This window comes from Felis catus, chromosome A3 (genome assembly GCF_018350175.1).
Source record: "Felis catus isolate Fca126 chromosome A3, F.catus_Fca126_mat1.0, whole genome shotgun sequence".
In the NCBI taxonomy this organism is placed as follows: domain Eukaryota; kingdom Metazoa; phylum Chordata; class Mammalia; order Carnivora; family Felidae; genus Felis; species Felis catus.
Genome location: NC_058370.1, coordinates 9,456,893 through 9,474,920, shown reverse-complemented (window position 1 = coordinate 9,474,920; position 18,028 = coordinate 9,456,893). Strand labels below are relative to the sequence as shown.

Genomic DNA, 18,028 nt, shown 5'->3' with positions numbered 1-18,028 from the left:
CTGGCAAACTGAGATGAGTTAGTCACCCTATCCAGCAAATGCTAGTAGGAATCATGCCTCAAACTCTGCTTGACACTCTCTTTCCTTCTTCCTCTGATGCTCATGCCACAGTCACCCACCAAGCTTTTCCTGAGCACTGGCTGGGCAGTGGGGATTCACAGAGTCTCTTCTGCCAAAGACAATAGCAAAACAGTAAAAGCTTGAATGCAATAGGTCCATCGCAACATGCAATTGAATTGCAAAGTGACCTAACCCTGATGAAGGTTATATGTGAGATTGGGCGTGAGAACATTTCCAGAGAAAGTCACCTCTGATGTCAGTCTTGAAGGAGAAATAGGATCGAGTTCATGGTTCATGATTTCAAATAAATGGTCTTTCCATTAACCTGGACTATAAAGTGTGGGTTCCATCAACAGAAGTAAAGAAAGATACTTGGTTTTCCCCAGGATTGACCTTATACTGATGGACAGCTTAACATATGGAATAGGAATGGGCTTGCACACAGATGTGAACATAACCTCATAAGGATGTGTGCGTTCAGCTGAATTTTAGAATATTGGTGTCTGGTTATGTCTGATTTTCCACAAGAAAGATAACAAATGTCTGAAAAATTGAGTCTTATTTGCCTCTTGTTGAGCTTTCCACCTTCCATATAGCTCTATAGCACCCACACCATAAGGGCTCAGAAGCTCTCCTGCTGCCAAGAACCCCCCACCCCCGCCACCATGGTCTTGGCTTCTATCCTAGAACAGATAAAAAATGGCACTCAAGACAAGCCCCAAATATCAACTTAGCCCTGAAACAAACACATAAACACACACACACACACACACACACGCGCGCGCACACACACACATTGTGTGTGTGAAGATTATTCTAAACACCTTGCTGTTTCAAAGAGACTGTACGATTTGAGTAGAAAAAAAAACAAAGCATTTTGTTTCATAAATAGAATTGGTGTGGGAGTTGATTGTTTTCTCTCCTGAGGGATAAACATTTTAATTTAATAACAGTCAGAAAGTACCTAAATGTTCTTGAAGAAAAAATATGGTGTTCCTAAGAGGGCAGAATCTATTCACTTGCCGAATACTCAGAATGAGACATTTCATTGCAGTGTTACTCAAAAGCACCAACCACAATTTTTCAAAGTATTGCATTTTACTAAACAAAACAAAGCGAAACAACACGAGTTCTCACCTATTGAGAACTCTTTACATGTGGACAAGTGTAGCACATACGTTATCTGACTGACTTCCCATGTGGCGCTATGAAGCAGGGACCATTCTACTCCCCATTTTGCAGGTGGTTAAACAGGGGCTGAGAAAAGTTAGCCTGCAGGTAAGGGGCAGAGAAGGAACTCAAACTCAGGTCTTTCTGTCTGACTTCAGCACTGTGCTTGTGTTCATCTCTTATACAGCAGATCTGTTTACGCCACCTTCCAAAAGAGCCATGTTAAGGTAGGACACAGATTTGTAAGATGCGAAAGGACTGATAAAAGGAATCAAGAGAAGAAAAATGAGTTTGCACAGGATTTATTAAGAGAATGCCACCACAGCTGAGGCAACAGACAGGGAGGTAGCCAGGCCAATGAAATAAAATTCTATGTGTGAAAAAAAATAAATAAAAGGGTATCTTCACATACATGGAATCAGATCATGTTTGGGGTAGACTGCTTATCTGTTGCCAGACCTTTGTGAAGGGTCTAGTTGACTTTCCATGCATATATATATATATATATGAAATAATACTCAGAAGGGCACAATCAGAGCTGTTTAGGTTACTAAGTTCTTCACTTTGTCTATTAGTCAGTCTGTCCTACCTTCATCTTCTTGGCTCAGAATATCTAGAGATACCCTATTCTAGCCAGTTTTAAGTCAGTCAATAAAGACCTATTCTTTACTACTAATAATACTGTCTAATATTTATAGAGTGCTTATTTTATGCCAGGCTCTCATCTAAGGACTTTGGCTGTGTTAACTAATTAGAAACCTCACAACACCACCACAAGGAAGGTATCTTTATTATTCCTAGTTTTTAGAAAAAGAAATTGTGACACAAAGAGGTTAAGTCACTTACCCAGGGTCCCACAGTTAGTAAGTGTCAAAGCTGGGATTCAAACTCAAGAAGTCTGGCTCCAGAGCCCATGCCCATAAGCATCATGTCATACTGCCTCTAGAGCAGGCTTCAACATATTTTTTCTATAAAGGACCAGATAGTAAATATTTCAGGCTTTGCAAGCCATATGGTCTCTGTCACAACTTCTCATCTCTGTTGTACGACAACTGCCATTGTCGTGCCAAAGCCGTTATAGGCAATACATAAATGAATGGGCAAGGCTGTGTGCCAATAAAACTTTATTTACAAAAAGAGGCGGTGGTCCAGATTTCGGCCATTGGCTTAGACTACATCACACTGTATATAATGGCTGGGATTCTTGGTCTCTCATGTAGGTCATTACAGCCATAGTTACAGTAAATTTTATCACATGCCTTTGGCTTTTCTACATTTTGTTTCTTCTGCTTGTAACATTCCCCTTTTCTTTGTTAGGTTAATGATAACGTTGATGATGGTGATACTTGCTAATGTTGGCTGAGTGTTTCTATATAGGTCAGGGAGCTGAGGTAAAAGAGGGAATGAAATTTTACCATACATCCAGAGTATGCAAGGAGAGATGAGACTCAAAACCAAAAGTGTTTAATATCAAAGAACTTCATCCTACTCATTAAGAATAGATCCTTAAAGTGTAATGTATAGACCACTTGCATCAAATTCTTGGGGAGGGGGTTACAAATCTGCATCTTAATAAGCTGACTAGGTGATTCTTCAGTGCATTAATGTGGTGAGCACGGCATTAACACTATGGGGTGAACCACTTCTTCTGGGGTGCTCTCTTAGACCCTCAAGTCTGGATGAGGCCTTGTGGGGCTCTCCAATCCCTGTGATTATCCATCCTACTACTGTTCATCCCAGATCATAATTACCTGAACACTTGTCTGTCTCCTTCATTAGTCAGTCATCCTCCAAGGTCATAAATAGCATCAATAGGTCACTATCCTCCAGATAAAGCCCATCATGTAGTTTGACATCTCTGTATGTTTTCCGAATGAGTAAATAATTAACAATCCTGACTTCATGGGTTGGTTTACAATGATCTTCAGAATTGCATTTTCTACGTTTGGTGGATGATTTTTTTGGTTTCCCCCGGATTCCTTTGTTTTCTTCTCTTTGCTACAAATCCCTCTGTTAAATTTTCAGTGTATTTGAATATATATCAGCTCTCCCATAAACACAGTTTTATTTTTATTTTCAGTGTGCCTCTTGTTGTGTTTAACTGAAGAGAGCTAGGAAATATAACTGTCTTTTGGGAAGAATATCTTAAAAGGTGGTATTATTTCTATCTCATTTTATTAATGAGGATTTATTAGTACTTTAATGATCCTAGTGAGGAATTATCTGAGTCCTTACCTTCAAAGAGCTTTTAATTTGGTTGAGGAAGACCCGAAACTCTTTTAACTGGCAAAGAATATATGTAATTCTGTAGTAAATTGCACATGTATACCCATTTGTTTAGCAAATAAGTATTTGTTAAGCACTTAAGCCTTCTAGTTGCCGGTTCACATGTCAGAGATACAGAAGTGAGCAAGACAGTGTCCGTGGAACTTCCATTTTAGCTCCAAGAGACAAGACTGTAAACCAGAAAGACAATACGTGAACAGGACAATTGCAGATAGTGGTAAGTGATGGAAGAAATCAAAACAGGGTAACATGATAGTGACTAGGGATGGGGTACTCTGGATAGGGTAGTCAGGAATCTCTGAGGTAAAGCTTGAGGTACAAGAAGGAGCAGGATATATAAAGACTGCTTACAGAACATTCCAGGCTAAGAAAAAAAAAAAGGAAGCAAATGCAGGAGCCCTTACGAGCAACAATCTGGGCAGGCTCTAGAACATCTCTAGGACATCTCTAGAACATTGTGGGGGAAGGGAAATAATAGGAAGTGGAAATGGAGGGGTAAGCATGACCCAGTCCTGCAAGGTGACATGGTAAGGAATTGAGGTTTTGTCCTATGTGTGTTGTGAAGCCATTGATAGGGCTTGATGGGAAATTAACATGGTCTGCTATTTTTTTTTTTCCTGTCATTCCTCACTGTCCTCCCTGGAAGCAGTTATGTTGCCTTTTTCTAAGCATTCACCAGTCAGAATCTTCTTTTCTATTGTTTCTTTTTCTAAATTTGTATTTCAATTCTAGTTAGTTAACATATAGTGTAATATTGGTTTCAGGAGTAGAACCCAGTGATGCATCACTTACCCACAATACCCAGTGCTCATCACAAGCGCTCTCCTTAGTATCCATCACTCACCTAGCCCATCCCTCACCCACGTCCCTCCATCAACCGTCGGTTTGTTCTCTATTGTTAAGAGTCTCTAATGGTTTGCTTCCCTCTTTTTTTCCCTTCCCCTATGTTCATCTGGTTTATTTCTTAAGTTCCACATATAAGTGAAATCATATGGTATTTGTCTTTCTTTGGCTAACTTGTTTTGCTTAGCATAATACACTCTAGTTCCATCTACTTTGTTGCAAATGGCAAAATTTAATTCTTCATGATGGCTACTATTCCATTGTATACATATGCACCACATCTTCTGTATCCATCCATCAGTCAACGGACCTTTGGGCTCTTTCCATAATTTGACTATTGTTGATAACACTGCTATAAACATCAGGGTGCATGTGCCCCTTCAAGCCAGCATTTTTGTATCCTTTGGGAAAATACCTGATAGCGCAATTGCTTGGTCATGTGGTAGTTCTATTGTTAACTTTTTGAGGAACTTCTATATTGTTCTCCAGAGTGGCTGCACCATTTTGCATTCCCACCAACAGTGTAAGAGGGTTCCCCTTTCTCCACATCCTTACCACTACCTATTGTTTCCTGAGGTAATTTTAGTTATTCTGACAGGTGTGAGGTGGTATCTCATGGTGGTTTTGATTTGTCTTTCCCTGTGATGAGTGATATTGAGCATCTTTCCATGTGTCTGGGGGCCATCTGGGTGTCTTCTTTGGACAAGTGTCTATTCATGTCTTCTGCCCATTTCTTCACTGGATTTTTTGTTTTTTTGGGTGTTGAGTTTGGTAAGTTCTTTATAGATTTTGAATACTAACCCTTTATCAGAGATGTCATTTACAAATATCTTCTCCCATTCCATAGGCTGCCTTTTAGTTTTGTTGATTGTTTCCTTCACTGTGCAGAAGCTTTTTGTCTTGATAAGGTCCCAACAGTTCATTTTTGCTTTTGTTTCCCTTGCGTCTGAAGATGTGTCTAATAAGAAGTTGCTCTAGGGGCGCCTGGGTGGCGCAGTCGGTTAAGCGTCCGACTTCAGCCAGGTCACGATCTCGCGGTCTGTGAGTTCGAGCCCCGTGTCAGGCTCTGGGCTGATGGCTCGGAGCCTGGAGCCTGTTTCCGATTCTGTGTCTCCCTCTCTCTCTGCCCCTCCCCTGCTCATGCTCTGTCTCTCTCTGTCCCAAAAATAAATAAACGTTGAAAAAAAAAAAAAAAAGAAGTTGCTCTGGCCGAGGACCAAGAGCTTGCTGTCTGCATTCTCCTTTAGGGTTTTGATGGCTTCCTTTCTCACATTTTGAATTTTTTTTTTGAACATAACTTTTGATGCTACGAAGAGTGAGTTGTGGAGGGACAAGAGTAAAAGGACAGAAATAAGTTAGGAGGCCAGTGGCAAAAGCCCACGGTGAAATTTTGGCTGGTGGTAGTAGACATGGAGAGGAGTAAACAGATGAGGGATATTTGTCGGCAGAAGATTTGCAGATGGGTGGCTTGTGGGGAATGAGGCCAAGAGACGATTCAGGGGAGGCCCACAGTCCTTCAGCTTGGGAAACTGGTTAGATGATGCTGCCATTTAGCAAGACATGGGAGCCTGTAGGAGAAACATTTTTGCTTAACACTTAGAAAGTCTTTATGAAGACATGTTAAGATTGAGATGCGTAGGGGCGCCTGGGTGGCGCAATCGGTTGAGCGTCCGACTTCAGCCAGGTCACCATCTCGCGGTCCGTGAGTTCGAGCCCCGTGTCAGGCTCTGGGCTGATGGCTCAGAGCCTGGAGCCTGTTTCCGATTCTGTGTCTCCCTCTCTCTCTGCCCCTCCCCCGTTCATGCTCTGTCTCTCTCTGTCCCAAAAATAAATAAACGTTGAAAAAAAAAAAGATTGAGATGCATATCATCCAGATAGAAAAATCAAATATGTAGCTGGACATATGAATGGAACTCAGTGAAAAAAAAATAAAAACTTGGGATACAATTTGGAAGTCATAGACCACAGATGATATTTAAAACCATAACACAAGATGAAGCTGCCTAAGGAAACAGTACAGCTAAGGAAGAGTAGACAAGTTGAGAACCACACCATGGAACAAGTCAGCATAGTGAAGTCAGTAGATAATGGAACACTGGCAAAAAAAAAAAGAAAAAGAAAAAGACTGAAAAAGTAAGACAGGAGACAATGGAGATGCCCAGAGGCTGCCACACGAACCATAGGAAGAGAGATTTAGGAGGGTGGATGGGATGAGCATTAACATAGGCAATGCTACTGATGTGTTAAGTAACATGAGATTTGAGTAATAGATCTGAAACATGGTGGGAGTTAGCAAAGAAAACCAGCTTTAATTGGGTGATAGGAATGGGAGCCTCTGTGGAAAGTTGAGTTGAGAACACAGAAGGGTAGGTGGGGAGAGGGCTTACAAGAGCCTAACAGACTGCATAGGAGGTAAGGAAGGAGGGAACCCTCATAGAACGCTACTGAGAAATTTTGCTGTGAAGGCGAGCAGAGGAGGGAGCGGCCCATTTTGGAGGGTCCCATGGGGAAAAAGCATTTTTGGTTGCCTCTTATCCACAGGAAGTGGTTAAATCTTTGCAAAATATCTTTCGTTTGAGTGCCAAATGTCACACTCTAAAGAGAAATGTTACAGCCCTCAGAAGCCATGATGCTGGAAAGTACTTGAGGCAGTATTTCTAAGGAGTTTGAACTTCCAATTGCCATCAGCTACATAATGTCCTAACTACTGTTCAACTTTCCTGAATTTATATTTTTATGGGAAATGATGCAGCACAGTTTCTACTCTCAGCTAAGTAGACGAGAAGCTATTGCCAATGCCCATCATGTATGCTTATTCATACACATTCCTGATAGCCATGGACAGATATCCCTTAAAACACCCATGAATTAATTCAGATCTTTTAAAAGAGAATAGAAACAAAGGGCCACCCAATTTTGTACATAAATCAGCCCAAAGAATACTCACTTGATGTGCTAAGAGACCCTAATGAGGACAGCAGCCATCTGGCAAACAACCCATTACATTGAAACAAAAATGTCAACACAAGCAAAATATGTGAAGTTGTTGACCATTGACAGCCTGTTGATGGGCATCTATTTAGCTTTCAAAGCAGTCTGGCAGATAGATTAAAAAAATCCATCAGACCTGAAAAGCCTTAACAGGCCAAATTTCCCCGGGGGGCCTTTCTATATGGTACTTATCATTTTCAGAGCAGTGATAGCTCTGATTATCTCAGGCGTCATTAGCCTAAATAGAGTAATGATGCCAATGTGGGGAGTCTTCTTAAACACATAATCTGGGGCAGGCACGTGTGTGCGCGGCTGCGTGGGCATATCACATGGCTTGGGTCCTGCAACTTGTAAGGTTGTGCTAATTTCCTTGGCTTCATTAGAGCCTTGCACTTGATAATTACCTTTCTGCCATCACCGAGCCCCTTCGTGTGATCACGCAGAGGGAACGAGGGACCTCGGTGTCCATTTGCAAGGCACGCGGCTCATCCTCCAGAATCTTACCCCAGCCTCCATCAGTGGCCACCCTCTGCTAAGAAAGTGATATTTGTGCACTTTCTTTGCCTGATGAAACAGTTTCCATATTCACTTGGCTTCCTAATTGGGCCTCGTACCTCTCGGAGAAAAAAAAAAAATCTGAGTTGCCTCCAGCTTGGCAGAAGCTCAAGTGAGGAAGCCATACAGATGTGGTTTCTGAAGGAGCAATTGATTTGTTTCACACACCACCTACCTTCCTTGAAAATTAAAAAAGCTCACCGACAAAGTGGCAATTGGTCAGGACCTCAGGAGGGCGAAAATACAGAAAAAAAATTAATTTCAAACTGTGAAACTCAGCCAGCGAGAGCTAATAGCCCCATTTCCGACACACAGCATTCACCTTCTGGTAAATGCAACAGAGTCTGGGTGTGTGTCTGTGTACGTTTGCTGATTTTTTTTTTAATGGGGGAAATCTGTGAAGGCATATGTCTCTTACCCTGATTTCCGCACTCTTGCTGCATGTACTGAATGTCACGGCCATCTTCCTAAAGGAGGGTTTGCAGAGCCCGTGCCTCATTATTCCTGTAGGTCTACCATGGAGCAAGCAATGGTCGCTCCCACAGTTTTCTCTAATGGCGGAAACATAGCAATTAACCACATCCCCCTAAATGCTGGCTGAATGGCTGGCCCCTAATTTGTATACTTTCGGCAGAGGGTTCCGTGTCTCGTGAAATTTATTGCCGTACTAAAGTCACCTTTTAAATTATGGATCATGATATTGGTATGCTGCTAAAAATGTTCACAGCATTGTAATTTTATGCACTGGCAATAAACATGAAAAATGCATTTTGGGGTTGTTTAACATTAAAAATAATGTTTTGGAAAATAAATTTTAGGAGAAATTTAGTGCCGGGGAAAAGGACCATATTCACAGTCCTGGAGACACAGATCCATAATCCGAGGAGTGCATTGGACAGGGACCAAATTCGCAGCCCAGATGGGTCAACATCCAGGCACCACAAGGACGATTAACTTCACATAGGTTGGATTTAGACGGTGGTGGATCCACGTTTTCCTGTCAACTCTCAGCCATCAAGGGCTCCCCTTTTACTGCTCTCCAAACAATAGCAGGGTTTATTTCCAGAGCTGGCGGTTGATTGCTAGGCAATTGGCAGCATTACAACAAATCACCTTGTTCAGGAACAAAAATGATACAGCACAAGCCGCCTTTCTGAAGAGCGCTTCAACCTGGTCAACGAGGGGCAGCTGTTCATGGAATTAACTTCACCCGAAGAGTTCGTTCAGGGACTGGTGTCACAACCATGGCCCTTGGCTCTGCCAATAGATGTGTGTCTCGTTAACGGGGCCAGTGATTCAGGAAGCACAAGTCATTTTGAGAGACATCACGAGTCCATATACATAGGTCTGAATCCCATCATGTGTCTTACGGGCTGTGTGACCTTGGGCAAGTTACCTACCCTTCTGTTCCTCTCTTTCCCCATCTGTAAAATAGGGGTGATGATAGAACATAATCCAAGGGTGGTTTTGAGGGTCAAACTAGAAAATACATATAGGAGGATGTGTGCAAGGTACATAGTAAGAAACTAACAATATTGTTGAGGGAGATGTTAATGATGACGGCAATAGAATGAGCCCACGCATACTGCATGATATGAAAACTATGTAAAACAGATATGAGAAGCAGCAGGAGTCGCTAGAAATAATGAATTTCCTTTCTGTTCCATCCCTCCTTTCTTTACCAGTGAAATTCCATTCATCCTTCAAGCTTAGCCTAGCAAGTGCCGGGTGGCCTTCCTTCCCCTCCCCCGTCCCGCAACCTTGCCGAGAAAGAAGGAATTCCTCTCTCATTGACTATTCCCATAGGTTTTTGCCTTAAATTCATTTTATTTTCATTTTACACATTGTAACATATTTAACTGGTTATGTGACTTTCATACCGCACTTCAATGCACCTTACTTATCTGTGTGCGTCCAGTGCACAGTGGGAGCACATGAAGAGTTGGCTTACGGTATGCATGCTCGTTAAATTTGGTGGGAAATAGGTACACCTGGGTGGCTCAGTGGGTAAGCGTCCAACTTCGGCTGGGGTCATGATCTCATGGTCCGTGAGTTCGAGCCTTGTGTTGGGCTGTAGGCCGACAGCTTGGAGTCTGGATCCTGCTTCAGATTCTGTGTCTCCCCCTCTCTGCCCCTACCCCCCGTCTCAAAATGAATAAAGATTTCAAAAAATGTAAATTCTGTGGGAAACAAATGAAAAAATCAGGAGTGTGTTGAGGGGTATGTGACTTTGGCTAAAATTATTTCTTGGGCCTCCCTGCAAATAAGGGATGGGGTTAGAGTTAACTTCAAATTTAAGACACCTGTAGAATCCACACGTGGTCTCTCACTACAGTGGAGAAGAATGTTAATAAATGATACCTGTGTGAACAACCTCCTGACCACTGTTGGTTTCTGAGTTCCTATCGGTCTTGGCTATCGTCTCTGTCAGTCTTGGAGGATGGAAGGAAAGTTCACAAACGCTGATATCAACTAATTCTAGAGAAAGAAGGTATGTAGAGATATTCTTGTGGGTTTTTGTTGTTGTTGTTGTTGATGACATATATCTAAAGAGCCTAAAACATATTCTAAGATCGTAGTAGCAGTATTTTTTATTAAATGGCTTAATGACACAATATAAAGATATACAAATGATATAAGTGTCATAAAAAGATACTTAAAACCTTGGTGGTGGGGTGTCAGGTGAAGTAAAAAACAATGGATGTGGTAATTAAGTTTGGGGAGCAAATAAACATCGTCTAACATCACATTCCAACGGAGGTCTAACATGATGGTTCTCAAATTTTAGTACAGAGTAGAATTGTCAGTGAAAATTGCTTGGAATGCGATTTTGTTTCAAACTTTATTTTTTGTTTTTGTTTTTAAAGTTTTTTTTTTTTGAATTTGAGAGTGAGCATGAATGGGGGAGGGGCAGAGAGTAAGAGGCAGAGAGAATCCCAAGAAGGCGCTTCACTCCCCAATGTGGGGCTCAAACTGAACTCACGAACCATGAGATCATGACCTGAGCCGAAGTCGGATGCTTAACCAACTGAACCCCCAGGGACCCCTGGAATGTGATTTTTGATGCCCACCCCACAGAGATAGTTTCAGTGAGTCCAGCTGGAGCCCAGGGATCTAAATGGTTGATTTGCACCCTTCAGACGATCCTCATGAAGGAAGGTAGTCTGCAGACCACGCTCCAGGGAAGACTAGTACAAGGTAAGCATTTTGATTATAATAGCAAATTTTGAGCATGTGGAGCCAATATGTGTTATTTATAAGGCTAATTCATGTTCTACTCTACAATATTACACACATTACTAAAATTCACAAAATAGAGGTTATACTAGCTTACAAAGATAAATACATTCTTACATTGTTTATATTCCCCAGTGAATCTTCTTGGACATCTCTTGGGGTAAATGCTCCAAACTAGTGCTTTTCAAGTTTTAACGTGCTTATGGTAACATGGAGATCTTGTTCAAATGTAGATTCTGATTCCGTATGTCTGGGATGAGGTTTGAGATTGTGTTTTTCTAACAAGCTTTCAGGTGATTCCAATGCTACTGGTCTGAGTACCACACATTAAGTATTGAGCGTCCATACAGCAGCAGCTGCTCTATGCCTTCAGGCTGAAGTTTGAACTGGTCAGGGCTATGTGTAGATGATGTGGAGAGGTTGAAGATGATCAGCCAGCTCCCCCTAAAACTTCAATCTAGAACAGTTCCTATAATTCTGCCTTGAAGTTTCACTGATGTGGAACTAGTGAAAAGCAACCTAAATAAGCAGTCCCCAGCCCTTCGAGTACTTTTCTAGAAGGGTTCTCTTTCAGCTTAGCTCTTGAATTAACCAGAGAGTAGTCCCTGAAGTCACATGGAATGACTTTCCCGGATGCAACAGTGAGCAAGATTATTCTCCCTGATTAAGCCCTTGACAGGAAGCATCTTTGCAGCAAGCATCATGCCAAGTTTTATTAGTAAATTGGCCCTACGAAGTTTTTTCTTACCTACAGAGGCCCTAGCCCAGCAATCCTTCCCACAGATTGGAATGAACACATTGAAGAATGTGATGCTTGGTGTTACCAAGAACGATAATTAGACACATTTGCAAATCTGCACTAATGCACTAATCTGTAGAGATTATGAAGTAGAAACAAAACCTAAATAATTAATTCTTTTTTTTTTTTTTTTTTTTTTTTTTTAATTTTTTTTTTTTAACATTTTTATTTATTTTTGAGACAGAGAGAGACAGAGCATGAATGGGGGAGGGGCAGAGAGAGAAGGAGACACAGAATCGGAAGCAGGCTCCAGGCTCTGAGCCATCAGCCCAGAGCCCGACGCGGGGCTCGAACTCACGGACCGCAAGATCGTGACCTGAGCTGAAGTCGGACGCTCAACCGACTGCGCCACCCAGGCGCCCCAATAATTAATTCTTAAAATCATCCTGAGAAAGCTCGGTTCTTCCTGATGCACAGACACTGAAATCCGTTTACCATGACAAGCCCCGTTCAGACAAAACGGGAGTTCATCAGTATGCTTATTTAATACGCCTGAAACATCTTAGCAGCAATGATTGCAGGAGAGCCTGGCTGGCTCAGTCGGCAGAGCATGCGACTCTTGAGCTCGGGGTCGTGAGTTCGAGCCCCATCATGGGCATAGAAGAGACTAAAAAAGAAAAAGAAAAGATTTCTTTACCACATCCTTCCCATTGGACTGAAATCAGAACTCCAGAATGTGCTGTCTTTTGAGCCCTTCCGCAGCAGGCCACGAACCAAAGTCTCAGAGGATAGTAGTCCAGAAGATCTGATGGGCATAGAAAATCGACGCCAGAAATCCTCTGAATGTGCGTTAGTAAATCAGGGAAGTGCTGTAATTTTGCAGGGGTCACCTGCATGTCACTTAGAAATCAGTCCCAAGAAGCAGCAACATACTTTGAGAACACTGGAAATCAGAGAGTAATAAAGTGATCGTGGTGTCAGTGTTTAGATATTTATGCATTCCCTCATTTATGTTTCTCATTTAAAGCTGAATGCATTTTCTTATTTATTTATTTTATATACAATTGATCATCAAGTTAGCTAGCATACAGTGTCTATAAACGTGTGCTCTTGGTTTTGGGGGTAGGTTCCCATGATTCATCACTTACATACAACACCCAGTGCTCACTCCAACAGGTGCCCTCCTCAATGCCCATGGGGGAAGGGAAGGGGAAAAATAGTATGTATTCCTTTAAAAAAGAACCACAAAATATGTGTTAATTGTCCCCACCCAGTTTGAAAGGTGCTGTTCTATGAAGCATGCTGTTTGCCAGAACCCCCAGAGAGGCATACAAAAGCACCTATAGGGAGGCAGCTATTTAAAAAAAAATGTTATTTAATTTTAAAGTTTAGGTATAATGAACATATACTGGTATGTTAGTTTCAGGTGTGCAATATGATTCAACAGTTCTAAACATGACTCAGTGCTCATCAAAAGTGCACTGTTAATACATGAGTATTAAATGAGTGACATCAAATAATAATTTGTCTCTCTCTGATGGACTGATTTCACTTAGCACCAAAGCCTCTAGATCCATCCATGTTGTTGCAAATGGCAAGGTTTCATTCTCTTTCATGGCGGAGTAATATTTCATTGTGTGTGTGCGCGCGTGTTAGTATACACGCGCACACGCGCACACACACACTATCTGCCTTATCCATTTGTCTATTGATGGACACTTGGGTTGCTTCCATATATTGGCTATTATAAATACGGCTGCAATAAAAATAGGAGTGCATGTATTTTTTTGAATTAGTGTTTTTGTTTTATTTGGATAAATATCCAGTAGTGACATTACTGGATCATATGGTTCTATTTTGAATTTTTTTGAGGAACTTCCATAATGTTTCCCACAGTGGCCACACCAGCTTGCATTCCCACCAGTAGCACACGGGGTTCCTTTTTCTCCACGTCCTTACCAACACTTGTCGTTTCTTGTCTTTTTGCTAATAGCCATTCTGACAGGTGTGAGGTAGTATCTCGTTGTTTGGATTTGCATTTCCCCATGATGAGTGATGTTGAGCATCCTTTCATGTGTCTGTTGGCCATCTGGATGTCTTCTTTGGAAAAGTGTCTATTCGTGTCTTGTGCCCCCTTTTCAAATGGATTATTTGGTTTTTTGGTGTTGAGTTGTATAAGTTCTTTACAGATTTTGAATATTAACGCTTTATCAGATATGTGATTTACAGGTATCTTCTCATTCAGAAGGTTGTCTTTTTGGTTTTGTTGATGGCTTCCTTCACAGGGCAATGATTTTTATTTTGTTGTAATCCCAATAGTTTAAATTTGCTTTTGTATCCCTTGCTAAAGAAGACACATCTAGAAAGATGTGTCTACAGCTGATGTCAAAGATATTACTGTCTATGTTTTCTTCTAGAAATGTTATGATTTCAGGTCTCACATTTAGGTCTCTGATCCATTTTATTTTTGTGTATGGTGTAAGAAAGTGGTCTAGTTTCTTCTTTCAATTTCATCTTCGTACAGGTAGCCATCCAGTTTTCCCAGCACAATTTGTTGAAGTCACTGTTTTGGGGAGGCAGCCATTTTTGATGTTCAATGACCTAAGCCTAAAACAGCTGGATCACACTGGCAAGTCTCAGAGACTTTTTGTAGACTCCCTTCCTTCTGCACAATGGAGGAAAATAATAATTATTGTCCTAAAAGACGAGATTCCAATCCAATTTATTTTAAAGGGTTTAAAGGGCACGCACTAAAATAGTAATTTATTAGTTTACGTCTAGATTCTGCCTTAGATTTCCCTATATTATTAATATAGAGAAGTATTTCTATTCTCTCTTGTGCCTAGATAGTATTGAGAATGTATTGTCAATCAAAAGGGAAATCGCTTTGTTAGACAAAGTTTCCAATGTCCGTTAGGAAGCACAAATTGAGTGAACTTAGTAAATGTAAGTAAAACGAAGCCCTTGGAAATGGTTGGGGGTGGCGCGAGGGGAGGAAGGCCAAGCAGAAAGATGGTGCATCACAGAACATTTGCCGTCTTACGTTCACAGCCCTTAAGGGCATCAGAAGTACAGCTGGTCCCTGACTAAGCCGAGAGAGCAAAGGTGTCAGTCGCGGTGAGGCTTCGCAGCAGTCTACTTAAGCACGTCTGCTTTCACGGGCCGTGGGTCCCCTCTCTAAGCTTTGGACGTAAATATTGGAACATCCACTTGCAAATGAGCTACAGAACTGAGTAGAGGAGCCAGGGTACATTGGAGGCCAGCTGCACGTTGGACAGGAAAGGGCCAAGAAGCATTAGGAAAACTGAAGCAATGGACAGGAAGGTGCTTTTGGGGATTTAACTGCACCTTTTCTATCTCCAGCTGACTTCTGTGATGAAGTAAAGACAACTAAGTAATTTGTGCACCGGCTTTGCCTGACCTGACCCTTAGAATATCTACCCTTCATGGGAGGAATTGGAGCAAGGCGGGAGAATCCACTTCCGTAGCTCCTGAGAAGCAGGCTTACGCCTGTGCCATGGTCTTACACGTGACTTACATTCAAATATTTGGTGATGATATTGTAACTGGGACACAGGGTCATTTATGCCTCTAAGACAGTGCTTTTGAAACTCTCTTTTGTTAAACCTCATGATGCTAATAGGTATGTCGCCCCACCTCCACCAACAAAAAAATCCATAATTAAATAAGTTTAGGAACTGGTTGCCTTCTATATCTCCATATTAGATATTCCTTGTATCAGCATATCAAAAGATCTGAGAAGTTCTGCCCTAAAGAAACATGTTTAGGCTTTTATGTTTTGTTGAGAATGTCCAAAGTATAAATGGGCACAGAACACCATCATGGAAACTACCAGCCTTGCCTTAAGGGAAACTGGTTTCCCCACTCCCATCCCCTTCCCCTCCACCCCCACCCTCCTTTCTTCCTTTCCCTCAGCAATTTTTTTTGAGGGTTGGGAGAGTCGGCCCTCTAATGTCCATGCTCCCCAACACAGCTTCGACTGGAAAACTGCATTTCGGAAGGATTACTGGACTTGGAGCCTTAATAAATCAGATACGCTGCACCTCACTGTGCTAATAATCATTTTAAGTGTCTTCTTCCGCACAGAATTCTGATGGAGAGGTGGGGGGAGGCATCAGACCAGACATCCCCAAATATAGACGAAGTAGAATCTTGTATGTGTCCTAGGGGCCTCCTTCCTTGAACCATAAACAAAAGACAGAACTAGGGTCAGGAGCTGGAGTCTGCAGAAAGAACCAGAAAATGGGCAATGAGGTAGGATATGATAAGTCCAGTTGTGCCTGGTACTATAAGACACTTGCTTTTATCAGATATTGGCTGCTGATTCTAGGGTAAAGGGAGTGTTGTGTTTTTTTTTTAAATAAGCTTTTGGGGCGGCTGGGTGGCTCAGTCGGTTAAGCAGCCGACTTCGCTCAGGTCATGATCTCGCGGTCCGTGAGTTCGAGCCCCGCGTCGGGCTCTGTGCTGACAGCTCAGAGCCTGGAGCCTGTTTCGGATTCTGTGTCTCCCTCTCTCTGACCCTCCCCTGTTCATGCTCTGTCTCTCTCTGTCTCAAAAATAAACGTTAAAAAATTTAAAAAATAAATAAATAAATAAATAAGCTTTTTAATTTTAGAATAAAATTAACTTTTCTGGAAAAATTGTAAAGATAGTACAGAGTGTTCCCATATAGACCCCACACCAGTTTCTCTTCTTATCATCTTACATTAGTATATTTGTCACAATTAATGAACCGTTATTGATACAGTATTGTTAACTACAATACTGTAGTTTTGTTAGTTTATCCAGCTTATTCAGGTTCCCTTGTTTTGTTTTGTTTTTGTTTTGTTTCGTTTTTTACCCAATGTCCTTCTCTACTCCAGAATCCTAGCTGGGATTCCATGTTACACCTCATTGCCGTGTCTCCTTCGGTTTCTCTTAGCTGTGACAGTTTCTCAGACTTGGCTTGCTGTCGATAACCCTGGCAGTTTCGAGAAAGACGGGTTGGGTAACTTTGCAGAATGTCCTCCCGTTGGGATTTGTTTAATGTTTTTCTCGGGATGAGACGTGTTTTGTGTGCGGGGGAGGAAGAGCCACGGAGGTGAAGTGCTACATTTATCTCAAGTCAAGGGTACGCACCACCGGCCTGACTTAATGCCACTGATGTTAACCTTGCACCCTTGGCCGAGGTAGTGTTGGCCAGGTTTCTTGGCTCCAAAGTTCTTCCCTCCCCGCTTTCCATACTGTATTCTTCGGAGAGAAGTTGCTCTGCGTAGCCCGTGCCCAAGGAGTGAGGAGCTTTGCTTTACCTCCTTGAGGGCAGAGTATCTATCTACTTAAGTGAGTTGGAGTTGTTCTGCACTCCAGGCAGGTTAATTCTTCCCCATGAATGTGTGGATGTGGGTATGTATGTGTATACTAATCCACCCAATCATGTATTTATCAGAATGGATATTATTTTATCCTTGGGGTTATAATCCAATATTACTTGACTCACTTTGTCACTCAAATCATTCCAATTTTGTCAGCGGGCTGGAGCAGGCTCAAGCCGGAGGGATTCCCCATCCCTTGCTGGGACAGGGTTCTGGCAAATCTTTTCTCCTGGAGAGAAAGCCGTTGTCATGAAGGACTTCCTGGGCTTGTTTCACAGTGATTGTTGTTCTCCTCCCCCTGCCAGGGCCAGGAGACATCTTGATTTGGTTCTTAGAAGTAAAGCCCATGACAGTGTGGCCTTCCCGCTAAGGCTGGAACCCCACGATGTCTCACCCTCTATACTCAGCCTCTGGCAAGTCATCAAAAGTACCATTTAAGGTTTCCTACCAGTTTGGGGCCCCCACAGCTTTTGCTTGGGGGGTAAGCAGGTCTCGTCTTTGACTCTGCATTTGCCTGTCTCTGCAGATTTTATGGTGGTAGGTTTGTCCTGTGAAGGCAGTTCCCTGATGGGTCCAAAACATTGGTTGGTTGTCCATTTCTTTCTTGCCATAAGGGTGGGGATGGTGATTTCCAACCTCTTTACACATTGAAGCTGAAGCTGGAGTCAAGCTGAGTGCTTTTTTTCCCCTTTTTTAAAGTATTTGGCTTTGCTAAACATGAAAAAGATCATGTAAGAGGATATGGGTTTGTCAGAACAAACTTACACTCATTAGC

At 42.0% G+C, this 18,028-nt stretch overlaps 1 long non-coding RNA gene across 5 annotated transcripts in view; it reads left to right on the top strand.

Moving 5' to 3' along the window:
* Positions 1 to 18,028, top strand: part of LOC111559754 — a 496,575-nt gene that overhangs the window by 347,717 nt on the left and 130,830 nt on the right. For all 5 annotated transcript variants that reach the window (XR_006595058.1, XR_006595059.1, XR_006595060.1 and 2 more), the window contains exons 9-10: positions 10,241 to 10,396; positions 11,046 to 11,103. This is a non-coding gene — a long non-coding RNA (uncharacterized LOC111559754). The remainder of the gene's footprint in view (positions 1 to 10,240; positions 10,397 to 11,045; positions 11,104 to 18,028) is intronic.